Consider the following 16,203-nt stretch of genomic DNA (forward strand, 5'->3'; position numbering starts at 1 on the left):
ACAATTCAACAGTTTTATCAGAAGACATCATATCATTCCACTTATGCACAATGGTGGAAGAAGTACTCAATTTTGTGACTTAAAATACAGGAGCAAAAAGTGTCACATAAAAAATAAGTTAAAGTATAGAAGTACCCATTTAAAAAGTATTTCACAGATTTTTTTTAACTACGTATTAAAGTGTCAAATTGTGATATTGATAAGGAAGTATCCTGATTTTTGGTGAACAAAAGCGACTGAATGTATTTTTTTTTTTCTACACAGCCTTTTTTTTTTGCTCAAAGCCTGGACTTGAACATAAAATATTATGCAATATAATGCTTTAAGTATCTACTGTAAAATGTACTTAAGTGCAGATACCTAACAATTTGACTAAAATACAATACTTTTACATTTGTACTTTCCACCCATGCTTATGTACAACAAAAGTCACATTTACCAGTTTATTTGCAGTTTTCTTCAATGTGCATTTTAGTGTTTACAACTTCTTTCCATACTTTTGAAGGTAGCCATATATTGAGTATATTTTTTGTGTTTTTTTTTGCATGGCAGATCTCCATACAGCTCCTGCCTTGCAACTTAATGAACCGCCTCGCCGAGCTAACAAGAGGGGTCATTACAGAAGGGGCTATAGGGTCCAGCATCTATTTCTGTAAAGCATGCTCGGGCTTGTCTGCGGCCACTGCGCGCTCTCTCCTTTCCTCCTCATTACAGGATTATGCTCCACTTCCACCATCGCTGATCTTTAATAAGCGTTTGGCCCGCCTCTCTCTCTCCCTCTCTCTCTCTCCGCAGATAACCAATTGTTGAATGAGGCGTGCAGCGGCAGCAGCAGCCACTCTCCAGGTGTCCCTATAGTTTGTCACAAAGATCAGCCTCGTGCGCCTCGATCGGCGGCTGCAGTTGTGGAGAGCGGACTGTGGTGGGAGGTGAGTGTGCCATGTGGTCAGGCCTGTCCCACTGGGAGGAGAGAGAGGAAGGGGAAAGGGAGGGCTGAGGTTAGGGACTTGACCTCCTGCTCTCAACCAACCTCTTTTTTTGTTCTTTTCTCTTCTGAGCAGCTGAGTTAAAGCAGGGGCCTCCCACGAAGAGCCCTGTTTAACTGGACACGGGCTTGACACCTCGCCAAAAATGTCTTAATCATTCACGGATGCACAATGGATTCAGCAATTCAGCAATGTGCTTGACAAGTCAGTGTACAGACTGCGTTGTAATGTTATTAAGGCTTTAAACAGCTGTATATTTACATAAAAAAAAATATATGTAGAATCAAATGTCACCGGTAATGAACTTTTTGGGGCTGCAACAAATTTTTATTTTATTAGTCAGCAATTATTGTTTCGATTAGTCAAACGATCATTTCTATTGTACATTGAGATTTTTTGAAAACATTATCAACCAAATAAAGTGACATTAGTCTTTTAAAGAGAATATTTAAATTCATTTTTGCAGCCTACATTTGACTCTTACATTTAAATCTAATTTCCTCTCATTCAAATACATCATTGTTCCTCATTGGACCAGCTTTATAAAATTAAATCAGTCAAGTTAATAATCCACGTCTACATAAATTAGCCCAAACAGCCACATTAAGGAGTATAAACCAAACTGAAATAATACAATTTTTGCTTCTTAAACGATCAAACTATAATCAATACAATAATCACAATCATCAAATCGAATAATCATCACATGCTAATTATACTTATGCAGGTATTTAGAATGTACGTGTATATATGCAACTGTACACATGTGACTCCTACAGTTTTTACAAGTAACATAATAACGACCGTGAGACATTTTCCTTTGTTTGTTGAGAGTTTATTAAGACACAACGCACGTTAATTGCATTCTTTTTAACAGGTATAGTACAGGTATATGTTTCAGAAGTATAGGATTCTGTTCAGAGTTCACACAATAAACAAACGTCCGGAGCTTTAGCACTTGTGAGAAATATGGAGTGATAAACTAAATCAAGAACCCGGTGACTGTGTGCCACCTTACCTGAAGTTAGAACTGTTTTATACTGACTAATAAAGTTGGATTGTAATCGCTACACATTTTTATCAGACTCTCAAGTTTAAAGGTGACATATTCATTATTACTCAAAGGTAATCTTCCCTTTTCCTCCTTTTTTCTAGGACACGTTAAAAGCCTGCGCGCTCTTCACAAGTCACATGGTCATCTCTTTTCATTGTTTTGTGCCAAAGGAATCTGCGCGCCACCTGGGTCTAATCTAATCAATGTGAATGACAAGGAGAGAAAAAGCCTGAAAGTGAGCACCAGCTTAGGGACTCTGCCTAATGCCCAGCTCTGTCACTTCAATGATATGATCAGCGCACACAAAATGACAACAAAATTACAGTCAGCAAGGCTACGGGGGACATCGCGCGCCGCTCCAGTCAGGTGAAATTGCCTTTTTCCGACTCTGAAATGGCGTGTCTCCTGTCGGATGGGTAAACATTTCCTTGTCAGGCCAGTAATAAGGAATGAGGCACAAGTGCGCTCGACTAAGAGGAGAGAGCCAAGGTTATTTGGGATTCATGACAGGTATAGTGGCTTATATTACAGTGGCACTGAAAATTTCATGGGAACGCATTTAAGATGGCCCCTAACTTATTTATATGTTGTTTGCCGCATGTCACGTCGCAATATCCATCAATACATCAAAATAAAAGTGTACGGCTTTTTATTGGTGCTGCAAAATTGTGATTGTGGTATTTCAGGATTGCGATTTATGTTTTAAACCCGTCCAAGAGCGTTAAAGGAGACGTGTTGTACTTTTCGTCTACCACTTAGTAATCAACTGTATCGCACAGAACATCATTATTTTACATTTTTGTCATTGTAAAGTGCAACAGTGATTGTAAATGGCTTTGCAAAAGAAATTGGACCATTGACTTCCTGTTCAAAACGGCAGAACTGTTAAGCCCCGCCTCTTTATCGTGTCACGTCACTGTAACAAGCCGCAGATTTTCATTTTCATGCTTTTATCGTTGAGAAATGGCTACGCACCATGTCTCAAGCTTACATGTATAACAGATTCTAAAGTGTTTTGAATAAATACAAGTTAGTATAGAGAAGTGGGCGGGGATAGGTGGGCGGGTAGGTGAAAACAGATATTTTCTGAGTAGGCGAGCTCCAAATGTTGTCCAATGCAAGACTCAAACATGCATGAATCAATCTATATACTCTATAAAAAAGCTCATAAAGGTTGATTTAGCATTATTTGTCTGCCCCCTTTAACATTTGAGGTGAAGGTTGAAACTGCAGTATATACACAGTGATCACATGGATTTTCAGAAGTTTGGTCTAAATTGTAGGTAGGACGGGGCCAAAATGAAAGTCTTGATATATTTTTGGAGTATCCCGTTACGTATTAGTTGAGGTTTAACTATCAGACAAATGCTAAATGTCTGTCAAATGAATCAAAGAACTGCAGAAATATCACCTCATACACTTTAAAGTCTACAACACACCTTATTTTACTACTTTTTGTTGCATTTTCACTCTAAACGATATACTCTATATTCAAAGTTTGCATATATTCAAAACAATATTCACAATATTATCAAACTTTAAATACATTACCCACTTCGAATTACAGGATTTCTTTCTTCCATAGAAATACAAGAAATCCAGTTTTCAAAGAGTTTTCAAAGAGCACTTATTACTGTAATAAGTGCAGCGTTTGCAATTAGATAATTGCGTTATTGATTCCGTTGTATTATACTGTGCAGCCCGACTTCTGACCACCAGACCTTTATCTATACGTGGTTGTTAATTAAGCAGGCTGACTAATGTGACGCTTACGTAACCCCTGCGGTGATGTGTCCTCTGTCGCGGGGAATCACGGCGCACTGACAGCGGGAACAGCTGGGGGCCGCGTGCAGGGGCTGGACAGTTGTGGCTTTTAAGGCCCTTATTAGAGCAGCCCTCCCCGGACACGCGGAGGGGCACGCGTCCCCCAGCTCCACCTGCTCATTATGGTATGTGTCCTGGCCAAGGCTCGCCACACCGCAAAGCCACTCACAGCAAATTAACCTCAAGACAGGTGATCAACACAACAACAAGGAGCAGGGAAGGAGAGGGCACGGTCTGTGGGAGAGTTGGAGCTGCGCTGGAGAAACAAGGAAGAAGATTATGTTTATTATCTGGGTAATTAACGTGAAAGCATGACATAGGTTGATCATTATTTTACATTTTATTTCTTGTAAAAAGTCACAATATCACATTTTAATATTACCATTATTGTGAGAGGATTGTTCACCAAACTTAATTCACTTTCATTCATAAGTGTATTGGATCACATTATGCATAACTTTCTTTAAAAACTTTACTTTCTGAATTGCTTTTTGTAATGATATCAACAGCCTGGTAAAAATGCATGGATACAATAAATTGGATAACTGGAATAATTAGATCAAAATATTGTCGTGTTGTCGTTTACATGGCAAAGAGAAATCTGATCAATAAAAACAGGTGACTCATGGGTAACTGTTTGTATTTGAAGACAAAGTACAATGAAACTCTTTCAATCTTCCACATTTTCTGTTTTATTTTTTGTCTTTGCCACATTAGTTTGCATCAGTTTGCCCTTTTTGTGTGTACATACCTTTGCTTGTCAAAACTGCACAGGTGTGAACTTTCAGATTACTCATCAAATTGAACCTGAAGTGTTAATAAGACATTTATTTCAGACTCCAGTAATCAGATAATGGTCAGATTTTTGGTGTGCATGTAAACATAGCTGCAATTGTTGAACGAAGCTTATATATTTTATCGTCTGTGTGTTTTGAGTAAGTAAGTACAGAGCGGGTGGAGATAGGGGGTTGGTGCAAACAAACATTTTCTGTGCAAGTCTGAAATGCAGGACAACACAGGATTACCCAAACATGCAAGAAAGATGGAAATATAAATCTGAAAGTTAATGATGGAACAGTGTTAAAATACAGTTACATGGCAGCCACACTAAGGCCTAGATGAGAGAGTGCTGGGAAACCAAGGTGCAGTAGTTGTGCCCTTTGGCAAGACACTTCACCCACACTGCCTCCGGTGTTCAAGTACTCTGCTGTATGAATGACAGTGTGTGTAAACTAACTAATACAAAAGCCCTCAAAAGACAATTTTATATATAAAGATATAAAAGGAAATACCTGTGATGTAAATCATTTTAAGTTAAGTAACTTTACCTGAGATGTAACTAAATATGCAACAGCAATGAGCAAAGTGTATACAGTATTTGAATCTAGAATCAGAATCAGAAAAGGTTTTTGCCATTTAATGAACAGAATTCACAAACAAGGAACAGAACTTGCTTTGGTGATTCGGTGCAACATAAAACAATGAACAATAATAAAATGACATACAGTATATAAAACCAAAAAGAAAAATAATCTAAATATACTGTAGAAGGAATTATTTGTAACCTTGCTGATAAAATAAGGCTTACTATGTACACTACATTTACAGACGTAGTGCAGAGAGTGAACAGTGAATCTAATACTGCATATCACCATTAGAGCATGAAGCTAACTGTAGCTATGAAAAAGATGAGTTGTTGTCAAAGGTGCTGAGTAAAACATGCTTTATAAATCAATATAAGATAGAGAGTATAAAACGGAATACATTAGACAACTACAACATGAGAAAAGTAGTTCAAAGTTCAACACCTACAAAAGTGAAAGCGTTGCAAATGCATTTATTTTTTATCACGGGTTGTCTAAGTATATTACATTAAATAAATCAGGAGAATAACATTCCTTCTTCATAAACTGTAAGATTTTCTTGTTAACATGGTGTTAAACTGCTTTTATGATAATCAATACGTAAAAGTTTTAGTGGAATAATATGCATACTATTAAGCAGAAGTTAAAAGATCAGTTTTCTTTCCTTTCGCAAACATAATTGTACATTCTTCATTTCTTTTCAGGTTTGTCCTTTGCCACACTCCTGGGTATAATACTGCGCTTTGTGACCTCATCTCCACAAAGTATCGAAAGGTATGTGTATATTTCATAATTACAGAATATATAACTTATTGTTCCAGCAGTAAATTATATTTTATAACTATAAATGATGAGGAAACACTGTTGTCACAAGAGTAAAAAGTAAAAATATATATAAATGAAATACATATACATAAAATTCAGACACAAAAATAAAGAAATGTAGTCAAATTTCTTCTGTTGATCACAAATCAGCACAATTCTTTATCAAATACATTCGTTCTCAAAATCTGTGTGAAATACTTTTACTTTTTACACTTGTGCATGTGCTACTTTTTACTTCTTTGCACATGTATCTATAAATTTACTTTACTAAGCACAGAATGTAACTTTTTAACCAAAAAAAAGACTGACACAAAAGCTGTTTTTCATTTTGAATGTTTTTATTGCTCTAAAAATGTAAACAAACCTGGGCTTGCATCTCAACAAACCTGACTCGTACTTGACCTGGAGGAGGAGCCTCTTCCTTTAATGGCATAAAACGTATCTATCTAGAGAATGTTCAAAGGTGTGGTTCTATTTCCATGGAATCAAAGTGCCATTCTGTGCCTTTAAGTGGACAAACTGTGTACTTCCCTATTGTGGATTATTGGGCTTTGCAAACATGGAAGCGTATCTAATGTCAAAGTTAGTGCAAGGGCTAACTTCTTTTATCACCCGCTTCTTGCCTGTTATCAACTGTTTGGTGCGCTGCTAGTCTCTATAAATGTTTAAAGAGGGCTGTGCGACCGGGCGGAGTGCGCTCATAGGCCGTGCGACCATTTTGTTATTTCTGCTGCCATGCACAGTCAGACGTCTCCCGGTGAGGAGCCGAGCGGCCACTGTCCCCACCGAGCACCAGAGCATGAAAAATGCACCGCAGCGGAAAGACTTTTTAAGGCACTTCCCGGAGAATCAAACTGACTTATGCCAAATGAATATCAGTGAAACGCCGTGATTGTGAGGGATGCTGTTGTCGGCTGAAATTATTTATAAAACACCACTTCCATTTTTACGAGAGTGGCCGTGCCATCAAGCGTCGTCCTCTTGAGATTTAAGCAGGGCTGGGCGATATTGACAAAAATGAATACTTCAGTAATTTTTTGGAGTATCCTGATAAGTCCAAAATGTTATGTGTAAAAATCTATAAAAAATAATCACAACCATGCAGAAATATCCCTTCATACCTTCATATTTTACAACATTTATATTTTTTGGCTTTTTGTACATTTTTTCCCTATAAAGGATGTGCTTGCTATTCAAATTTTGCATATATTCAAAGCAACATTCACGATATTATCTACATTTTAACATCTATATTAAAGCAAACTAACAATAAGAATGCTTTCAATTCAGCAAACCACCCTCAGACAAGATACAAACGCGCCGTAATTACCCCTTCAGTGCCAGAGGATCGCAAAATCGATAAATAGCTTGTCACAATAACCAAATTCTAAGTCTTGTTTAATCATCATCTTTTAAGGACATGTGATATAAACAAACAGGTTTATAAAAGAATGGGGGGGTGAAAAAAATAAATACAGGCCAGAGAATCAGACAACACAAACACACACACGCACACAAAAAAAAAAGAAATCTGAATTTGCAGAGAAAATATTTGGGGGAGAATCCGAGCAAACAGGCGCCGCTCGTGTTACAAGAATAATCTTCATTAAAATCGCAGGCAACAACACCAGGCCAACGCGCAGCTCATTGGGAATGCAGTGTGAAAAGAGAGGCCCACAGATTATCACTCCACGTAACTCATGTTTAATTTATCCTGCAGCAATATTGTCAAGAGCCCTACTGTTCCAAGGACTGGTGGAAAAGAGGAAAAGGACCAAAAGGAAAGGTTCGGAAATAGCACACAACACACGCTCGTAAAGTAAAACGCCGCAGACTGCACATAGAGTGGAAAAGTATTAGAGATGTTCGTGGTATGTTTAGCACAGATTCACAGCAGTGTAATACAACTGCATGGATAGTTAATATTTCAAGCGTTTAAATGGGGCTGCAACAACAAAACCATGATACGAGCCACTTAACCTTTGACTCACTTAAAAGTACTCCTAAAAAAGAAGGAGAAAAAACTCTTCAAATCTAGGCCCCCGCGATACAAAGCCAATAGTCTTACATTTAACTATAAGAAACAAGCCTAAGCCAATTTTCTATGATGTCGCGGGCGCTTCCACCGCTTCCTCCGCCCCCTCCCTGCGGCTGAGTGAAATGGAATTGCCTCTCACATCCAAAGACAGCTCTGGGAAGGTGATAATAGAGCTACTCCCCGCTGTCTGCAGGCAGGAAATAGGAAAGTGGCATATGGGGCCAGGAACCAAATATGTGACCAGGCGAGGAGGGAAAGAATCTAAAGGAAAAGGTTAATGATCAGCTCTGAATTCTGCGGGGAAAGGAAAGCACGTGCCGGCGAAGAGGAGACGGAGAGGAGGGAAAAATAAGAAAGTGACAGGTTTTGTGTGGCAAACAAACAGATTGAGAGTTTGGAGAGGAAACTTTTGCACCTCTGACACTGGGTGGCCTCATTTATTCCAAGGACTGGTGGAAGGTCTCAGTTGGATTGGAATTAGAAGTGGTTTTACAAAGGATTGGTTAAAATAATAAATTAAACAAATAATAAAAATGGCTGTGTTTGTCAGCTGTGTACCGTGGCAAAAGTTTACACTTGCACAAACACCACAGTAAAAGTGGGACTAAACTAGGACTAAACCTGGAACTAGACATGAACAAGGGTTAAACCAGGGCTAAAACTGGACCAAATCAAGCCTACATCAGAAAAAACGAGTGTGAACGCTGCATAAAGTAGTTCCATTTACGGTAACGCTTTAAAATAGAATATGGTTCCAATGGTTTATAAGGCATTAATAAGCACTAAAAGCCTTTGTAGATAGCTTATGATTCCTTATACATTTTAATATACCATTAACCATGTGTGTGTGTGTGTGTGTGTGTGTGCGTGCGTGCGTGCGTGTGTGTGTGTGTGTGTGTGTGTGTGTGTGTGTGTGTGTGTGTAAATGAAGCATTTGCAATAACCAAGTGATAAATGCCATGTAAGTGCTCACAAAACAAATAATTAGTTTTCATTAACGCCTTGTAAGTAGTTTACAAAGGAACTATATTTTGAAATATCACCAGACTGACTGTAGGTCTATGGTGACGTGTGTTGTCCAGATCCATTTTCAAAGAAAAAAATGTTATGCATGAAATATACTTATAATTATAATGACTTAAGTGCATTTTACACTTGCTGTGCTTAAATTTAACCTGTATAATATTAAAACAGTCTGATACACATGTTTCTCACTGGTTAAAATTGACACTATAATAGCATGGCAGGCTTTGAAACACTTTGAATCCTATAGTTTCACTTTGGACCCCCCTCCCAAACTGACAAATGATTCAAATTATTCTTTTCATCTGACGGGTGAAGGTGTGATATCTGGCAGATGCAGTAAAATGCGTTCAATTAACTTTCTTAGCTGTACTGAAAGTTCTAAAAAAAAAAATTGACTTCCAAAAATCTTTCAAAATCAAAAATGGCCAAATTGTGAATTTGCTTTTAATGAGCACATCGCCAGTCAGCTTTAGCCTGTCACAACTAAAACTCTCAAGTTATCATCCCTAATCTTGATCCGCACAATTTTATTACCCAGGCTTCTTCTTCTTTTTTTTCCTTTTTTTTCCCGTTTAAGATTGACACTGATAATAAAATAATAAACACGTCGTCTCTGTGCTCGCAGGCTCACCAGTCTCCTGCTCCATGTGTGAAGCTCTGGCTGGCGTCCTACTGGTTGCGCTCCCTCTCTCCGGCCCCCCAGACCCCCAAGTGAACCAGGTACCAGCCGCAGCCTGCTCCAAATTACACACTGGACTCGCATTCGGTAAAAAGGAGGTTCGAATAAACAGTGCAAACAGCAGAATTAGTCGTGTTAGCGCACTGCTGTGGGTGTCTTATCATAAGGCCGCTCACATTAGCAGAACAGGGGAAATCGTGTTTGAAACTGTTCACCCCGTTACCACACCTTTGTCGGCAGGAGTTTGTGCCCTTTCAGCACCAGGTTTGATTCCCACCCTTTAACTATCAGCTCCGTCTAAGGACAGAAGCACATTTGAGGCAATTTGCACTTGGTTTGCGCGGCGACTGAGCTAGTGCTAACATTATTGGAAGCTGTCTTTTTAATTATCAGGAGGAGCGGGTGACGCAAGTGGAAACCAAATGGTCACTTACCAAAAGCTTGCACCAGTGGGCATTCAAACGGCATTATGGATCTGTAATAGCTTATGATCACATGACGTGTTATAGAGCAGCTTATAGTGTCAAATTATCAGACTTTTGACTGTAGAGTGACTGATTTTTGGAGATGCAAATACGCTGTTGTTTGGATGGTTGGTTAGCTGATTGGTTGGGTTGTTTCCTGCAACCAGAAGGTAGCTGGTTCAAATGTTGAGTCTCAAGGGACTTCACCTGCATTGCCCGCTCAAGTCCAAAGTGTGACAGCTGGAAGGGCATCTGTTGAAGAAAAACAGCAAAACCACCATGTAACTGGATTGCCGCTGGACATTATGTGTGGACTGTTCACATGTACAGATCTGCATACTTATTGCAGAGCTTGTGATAATGTCAGTGTATTTGAGGTAATATGTTGTGTGTCTGTGAATACACCTGAGTGCAGAGTGAGGAAACAGCATGAGCCACATGAGCAGGATGGGCCGTGCTGGAGCTGACAGCTGGATCATCTGAAGCTGACGACATAACACTTAGATACAAAGGTGACATGACAGTGTCTTCAGAGCCAGATGGATCGATATGCAGTCTGGCTCATCAGGCTCAGAGCAGTGGTTCTGTGGACATCTTTTGTTACCACAACGCTTCCCCGGATAGGCTATCACTGTCTGGCGCAATGTCTGCTACGTTATCAATGAGCAGATTTCCTTTCTTATGTTGCAGCTGAAATATTGACGCGTTCAATTTCACAAAACAGCCCAGGGGCCCAGAGAGGACCCACAACCTTTTTTACTTGAGCAAAGACTAAATGAGAGAAAAGAGCTGCAAAACTACAACAAAGCAAACTGTGAACTACAGCTTGTGCTCTGCAAATGTTCTGCAAGGTGTTGTGAGCACAGCCCTGTGGAAGAAAAGAAAGACTCTCTGAGCGGGAGCCTGGTGTTCGCAGATAGAAATGATCACAGCATCTTGTGGACCAGTCAAAAGGCCTACGGTGAAGCCCACTTTTCCAAAAGCCCACCCCTGTGAGACAGCCAAGAAGTCCTGGAGACCGGTTAGAAAAACTCGGCAAGTTGCCTTGGTAACCATCCAGGCTGTACCGACTGGCACTACCACTGTTTTCCCCATCACCCATCTACATCCATACACTTAAAAAATCTTAACCTGTTGTTGAAATATTCAGCTGCTGCAGAGAGGTGGTGACCAGGGAGCGGTGCTGAATAATGCAGCCAGACAGGGATCTCCCAGCGCTGGTCTCTACAGGCATCACTGAGCAGGTCGCATCTATCACCGTGACATCATCATTCACACAGCCAGATATGACAAGACAGTAGTACACTACTCTGAGGCTCCAGCCAACTCTAAAGCAGGCAGTGGTGTTACTCATTTAAACCAATCGAGCGGCCATCTGTTGATGCTAAAATGCTTTGACTGCCATTTGAAACCAAACACCACCAGTATGGCTCCAGTGCCTTTTGCTGAAGCTCACATGTTTTGGAGGGAAAAAATGATATCTTGCGAGACATGCACATATTCTCTTTTACCTTGTGTGATGGTGGTGGGCGTGTAAATGTAAAAACCACAGGGACAGCATAAAGGAGGAGGAAAACAAGCTGGACATGCAGCAGCAGCAGGTCTTTGCCGCAGATTAGGGCACTGGGAGCACTTTGCAGGTTGTTGTCACAGGTAGGACGATGGAGGATTGGGAGCGCTATCCCCAGGTTACTCGAGGTGTGAACAAAATATGCAGCCAATTTGTTTCATGCACATCCAAGAAAAAACACTGCAGGATCATTCTTCATCCTCACCTCATCTATACAGCAATGCTCCTGAGGCCGACTCTTGTTTTATTTCACTTTTTGTTCAACAACAGCCGAGATGCATATGAACACGTATGCTCCAGTTCAAACAGCTATTTTAACCAGACAGTATACATCAAATCAACGATTAAGCAGCAGACATGGGCTTAGAAAGAAGGCAGTCCAACGGGCTCCGGCACATCACAAGGACAAAGAGAGAGTGTGAGCGTTGGCACAGGAATCACTGATCTTGGGGGAATTGGCAAGACCAACAGCAAGCAAGTGTATTACATATGGCGTGCCATTTTCACAGCTTCCACAAAGAGAACACAAAAAGTGTTATATCTCACTATCTTGGACTAATAAACAACAGCCAGATATGCTGAATCTAATCCGCGCTATAACAAAGACTTTAGGTATGGCAGTGCATCTGTGTGCTCGACGATGATCTGTGTTGTCTTTGCTAAAGGCTAAAAGCAGTAAATGAAGGGGTCCTCCCACTAATCCTATGAGGTGTCAGTCAGGCAACTGGCCTGCCAGGATGACATTCAACTCCAATCAAGCCAGATGGTTTCTTAACACTGCATAAATGAATTGATTTGTGCTACAGCCTCTCTAACAAGGTTCATATTGTTGGAAACATGACGCAAAGTGGTCCTGATGAGAACAGGAGAGCTCTGTAATGTACATATGACTAGCATCTTTGCTGTGTTTGTACCTGTTATGTTGACAAAGTGTTAGGACAAGGCCTTTGTCATTGTGACTGTACACAGCTCACACCTTCACTGTTGTCTATGCTACTCCAAGCCACTACTCTTTATGACTATTATTAGATGGATCACTGCACTTATCTTATGGTGTGAACTGCTTTCAATTGCACAGCCATCTTTCAATGATTCTATATCGTTAAAGTATCTGCTAATGAATTGTGAAACTATTGTGTTATGGTGTGATTGTACTATAGCAACATTCAGTTACTTAGACACCTTTTTTCAATTACATTCAAGTTATTTTTTTCAGTCATTAAGCATTTGGTGCAAGATGTCCTCCTTGCACTTAGACAAAGGTGTTTTTGCAGTTGTTGTTAGCAGAGCGAAAGCAAAGCCCTGCTGCCTGTGCGAGAGGAGGACTCAGAGGAGGACTCAGAGGAGGACTCAGAGGAGGACTCAGAGGAGGACTCAGAGGAGGACTCAGAGGAGGACTCAGAGGAGGACTCAGAGGAAGACTCAGAGGCAGACTCGGAGGAGGACAGCAGAGTGTGGCAGATTTCCACTGGGGAGTTTGATATTCACACCTGAAGTGGGTGTTGTTTGGGAGTCTGATAAGCATGTGTGAAACTAGAGGGGTGATGAACAGACCTTATTTCAAGACTTATCTTTGTAATCCATCTAAAGGAGGACAGTATTGTTTTCATGTAAAACAATGAGATTGGACAAAGCTAATCAAGCACGGTGTATCTTAGATACCAGTGAGTATCTAATTGAAGCTGCACATGGCCATATGGGCTTGTGTAAAAAATAGATCGTCCAACAAGCTAGATAAAGACTGAAGCAGCAGGCAGAAATAAAATATTTCTGCTTTGTGAATATGACTACGACAGCACTAAGCTCCAATGAGGAGAATTTACAAATAATTGCATAAATCCAAATCCTTTAGAGTGTAAGGAAAGCACTGGGCCTCATTACAGCAGGAGAGGCTGAAAAACAAAGTGCATGGGAGTCTCTCCTCCTCTCTGCACACTGGTGATGTTCAGAGGCAGCCTGTTATTGGAGGTGTTAATTGGCAAATTCAGTACAAGTCAAGAGCATGTTCCCTGTCGTCCTCGCCCAGAGAGGCTAGGTCATTAAACCGAGAATGGATTCTTTCATGCTGCCTTAACCCTTGAATTGCAAGTTACCATTCTGCAAACATCCCCATGCTCCATTCCACCCCCATGTGTCAAGACGAAAAACAACCTACACTCTTTTCTAGGCCACAATACAGAATAATGGCAGGGCAGCTCTGGTTGCCGTGTGTTTGACTTTAAATGGGCAGCAAAACATCCTGAAAAAGATCAGAAGTTTACAAATGTCTAATGCGCCGCATGCGCCCATAGTCAGCAGTAATCTCCACATATTCAGAACACGGAGTGGAGCTGCAGTGCTTTGTCTTGTGCGGGAGCCTCCTCTGGGGTTGTGGGTGCGATCTCACCACTGCCGCTGTCATCACTGGCTGTGACTGCCAAATGTGTGCTCCAGAAAGCAGGGGGCTCTCAGACCAGCACCACACAACACACACAATGGAGGGAGGCTGCGGCAGACATGGGCGCTGGCTTCAACACGTTTATTCTAACACAAAAGTCACTGCGACGCATGGCAACACAACTGTGAGGTGCTACTCACCACGCCACCAGAGTTGGCATTCCCTCATGCCAACAGTGACCAGTGCATGCACAGTGGAATATGCTCCTCCACTAAGTTGTTAATTGTCTAAATGACATTGATGTGAAGAGGCCATTGTAGCCCAGTGACCCTAATCTACTCACCATTCAGCTGTTCAGTGTCACGGAAGCACCTCCCTTTAGTCTGCGCACCACTTTGTGTGTCTTTAGACATCATATTTAACATTGTTCAGCACAATGACTCTAGGGGCTTTGTTTGCTCTGTTATTGACTACACGAAGAATGCATTTAAATGGCACAATGTTTATTTTGCTTTCTCAAATGTTTTCAATATCAAAGTGATGTAAGAACATTATTTATATAGTGTATTTATATAAAACACTTTTCTTCTTCTTACACATTAATATTACTGTTTTATCTTCCTAGAATAACAAAAGCTAAAATGATGCATCTTCTTTTGGAAACAAAACACTTTACCAAAAAAACAATGGAGCCGACTTTTCATTTTGGCTTTAACATATGTGTTTATTTTAACTCTAAAGTGCCATATGTCTTAAAAGGATTCTAGAATTGCTGCTATAAATATGAGCACTTTTCACAGAAATAGTAAAACATGCTAAATAGATTGTGAGATAAGTGAACAAGCGAAAAACAAATTGTAATTTTTTTTTTTTTTTTTGGTCATACGTTGCACTGAATCTGGACTTTGACAATCTGATTTCTTATAAATACTTGTCTCTATGTGTTGCCCAAAATGTCAAACAATATCTAGTCGAGCACTCACAAATTAATGAGTAAGCCCTAGATTTCGGTTTCCTTTTAATTATATTAAACTGAATTTTGTGACAGAAAAACAAAATGAGACCAACAGGGCCAGAAATGCTTCATCTTTGTGGGGGCCCCCATTTTCCCAAACTAGAATGGCATTGTAACTTATCTGGAGGAGGCATTGCTGTCCACTTGTTTCCATGGAGATGTTGTTATTGTTTTGCCTAAAAATACTTTTTATTATTAACTTATTAACTTACCTTTAATATATTCAAGTTCAGTGTTTTTACAGCTCTAAAAGACTTTAAAAAACTTGCATTGAGTGGGATCACCTTTCCACAGATCTGACCTGTAGCTTGGCCTAGTTTTGCCACCAGTTTGTTTCCATGGAGACAGTTAAAGTAAGATAAAATAACCTTTATCAGCAGGAGAATAGAAACATGAATGCAGTGCTTTACTGTGGAACATTCCAGTTAATTTAGTAAAACTAGGCTAACTCAAAATACTGTCAGTCATGCACATACACACACTTTCTTAAAATAAATTAAAAAAATATCTTTATTTTTACTTTATTAATTCATAACACATAAAATACATAATAAGGGACATACATTTCAGCATATTAAAAATGTATGAAAATGAAGAAGAAGAGCAGTCTTATATCGATGATCCTTTTTCAACTTATACTTAACACTGATAGTCATAAATAAATATATATATATATATATATATATATGTGTTATATACATGATTTATAAGATATTAATTATTGTTATGTTTTTCACCAGTTTGACAATTTTTGTTTGAGTTTTAATTGTACTTTGTCGATTGTCTATGTGACATATGTAGACATAGACAACCTAGCAACCATAATGTAAACAAGTTAACAAAATCTATATGAACTACACAATACTGGTAGTTATGATTTGACAAATAATACCTGTTCATTTCAATAAATGATTGTTTAAACTGTCTGAAAAATGTATCAATTGTGTGTAAATTGTCCCTGCATTTCAATGTAATGTCGCT

The sequence above is a fragment of the Eucyclogobius newberryi genome, unplaced genomic scaffold (genome assembly GCF_026437365.1).
Source record: "Eucyclogobius newberryi isolate DKJ021-1_F unplaced genomic scaffold, fEucNew1.0.hap1 SCAF_14, whole genome shotgun sequence".
Lineage (NCBI taxonomy): Eukaryota > Metazoa > Chordata > Actinopteri > Gobiiformes > Gobiidae > Eucyclogobius > Eucyclogobius newberryi.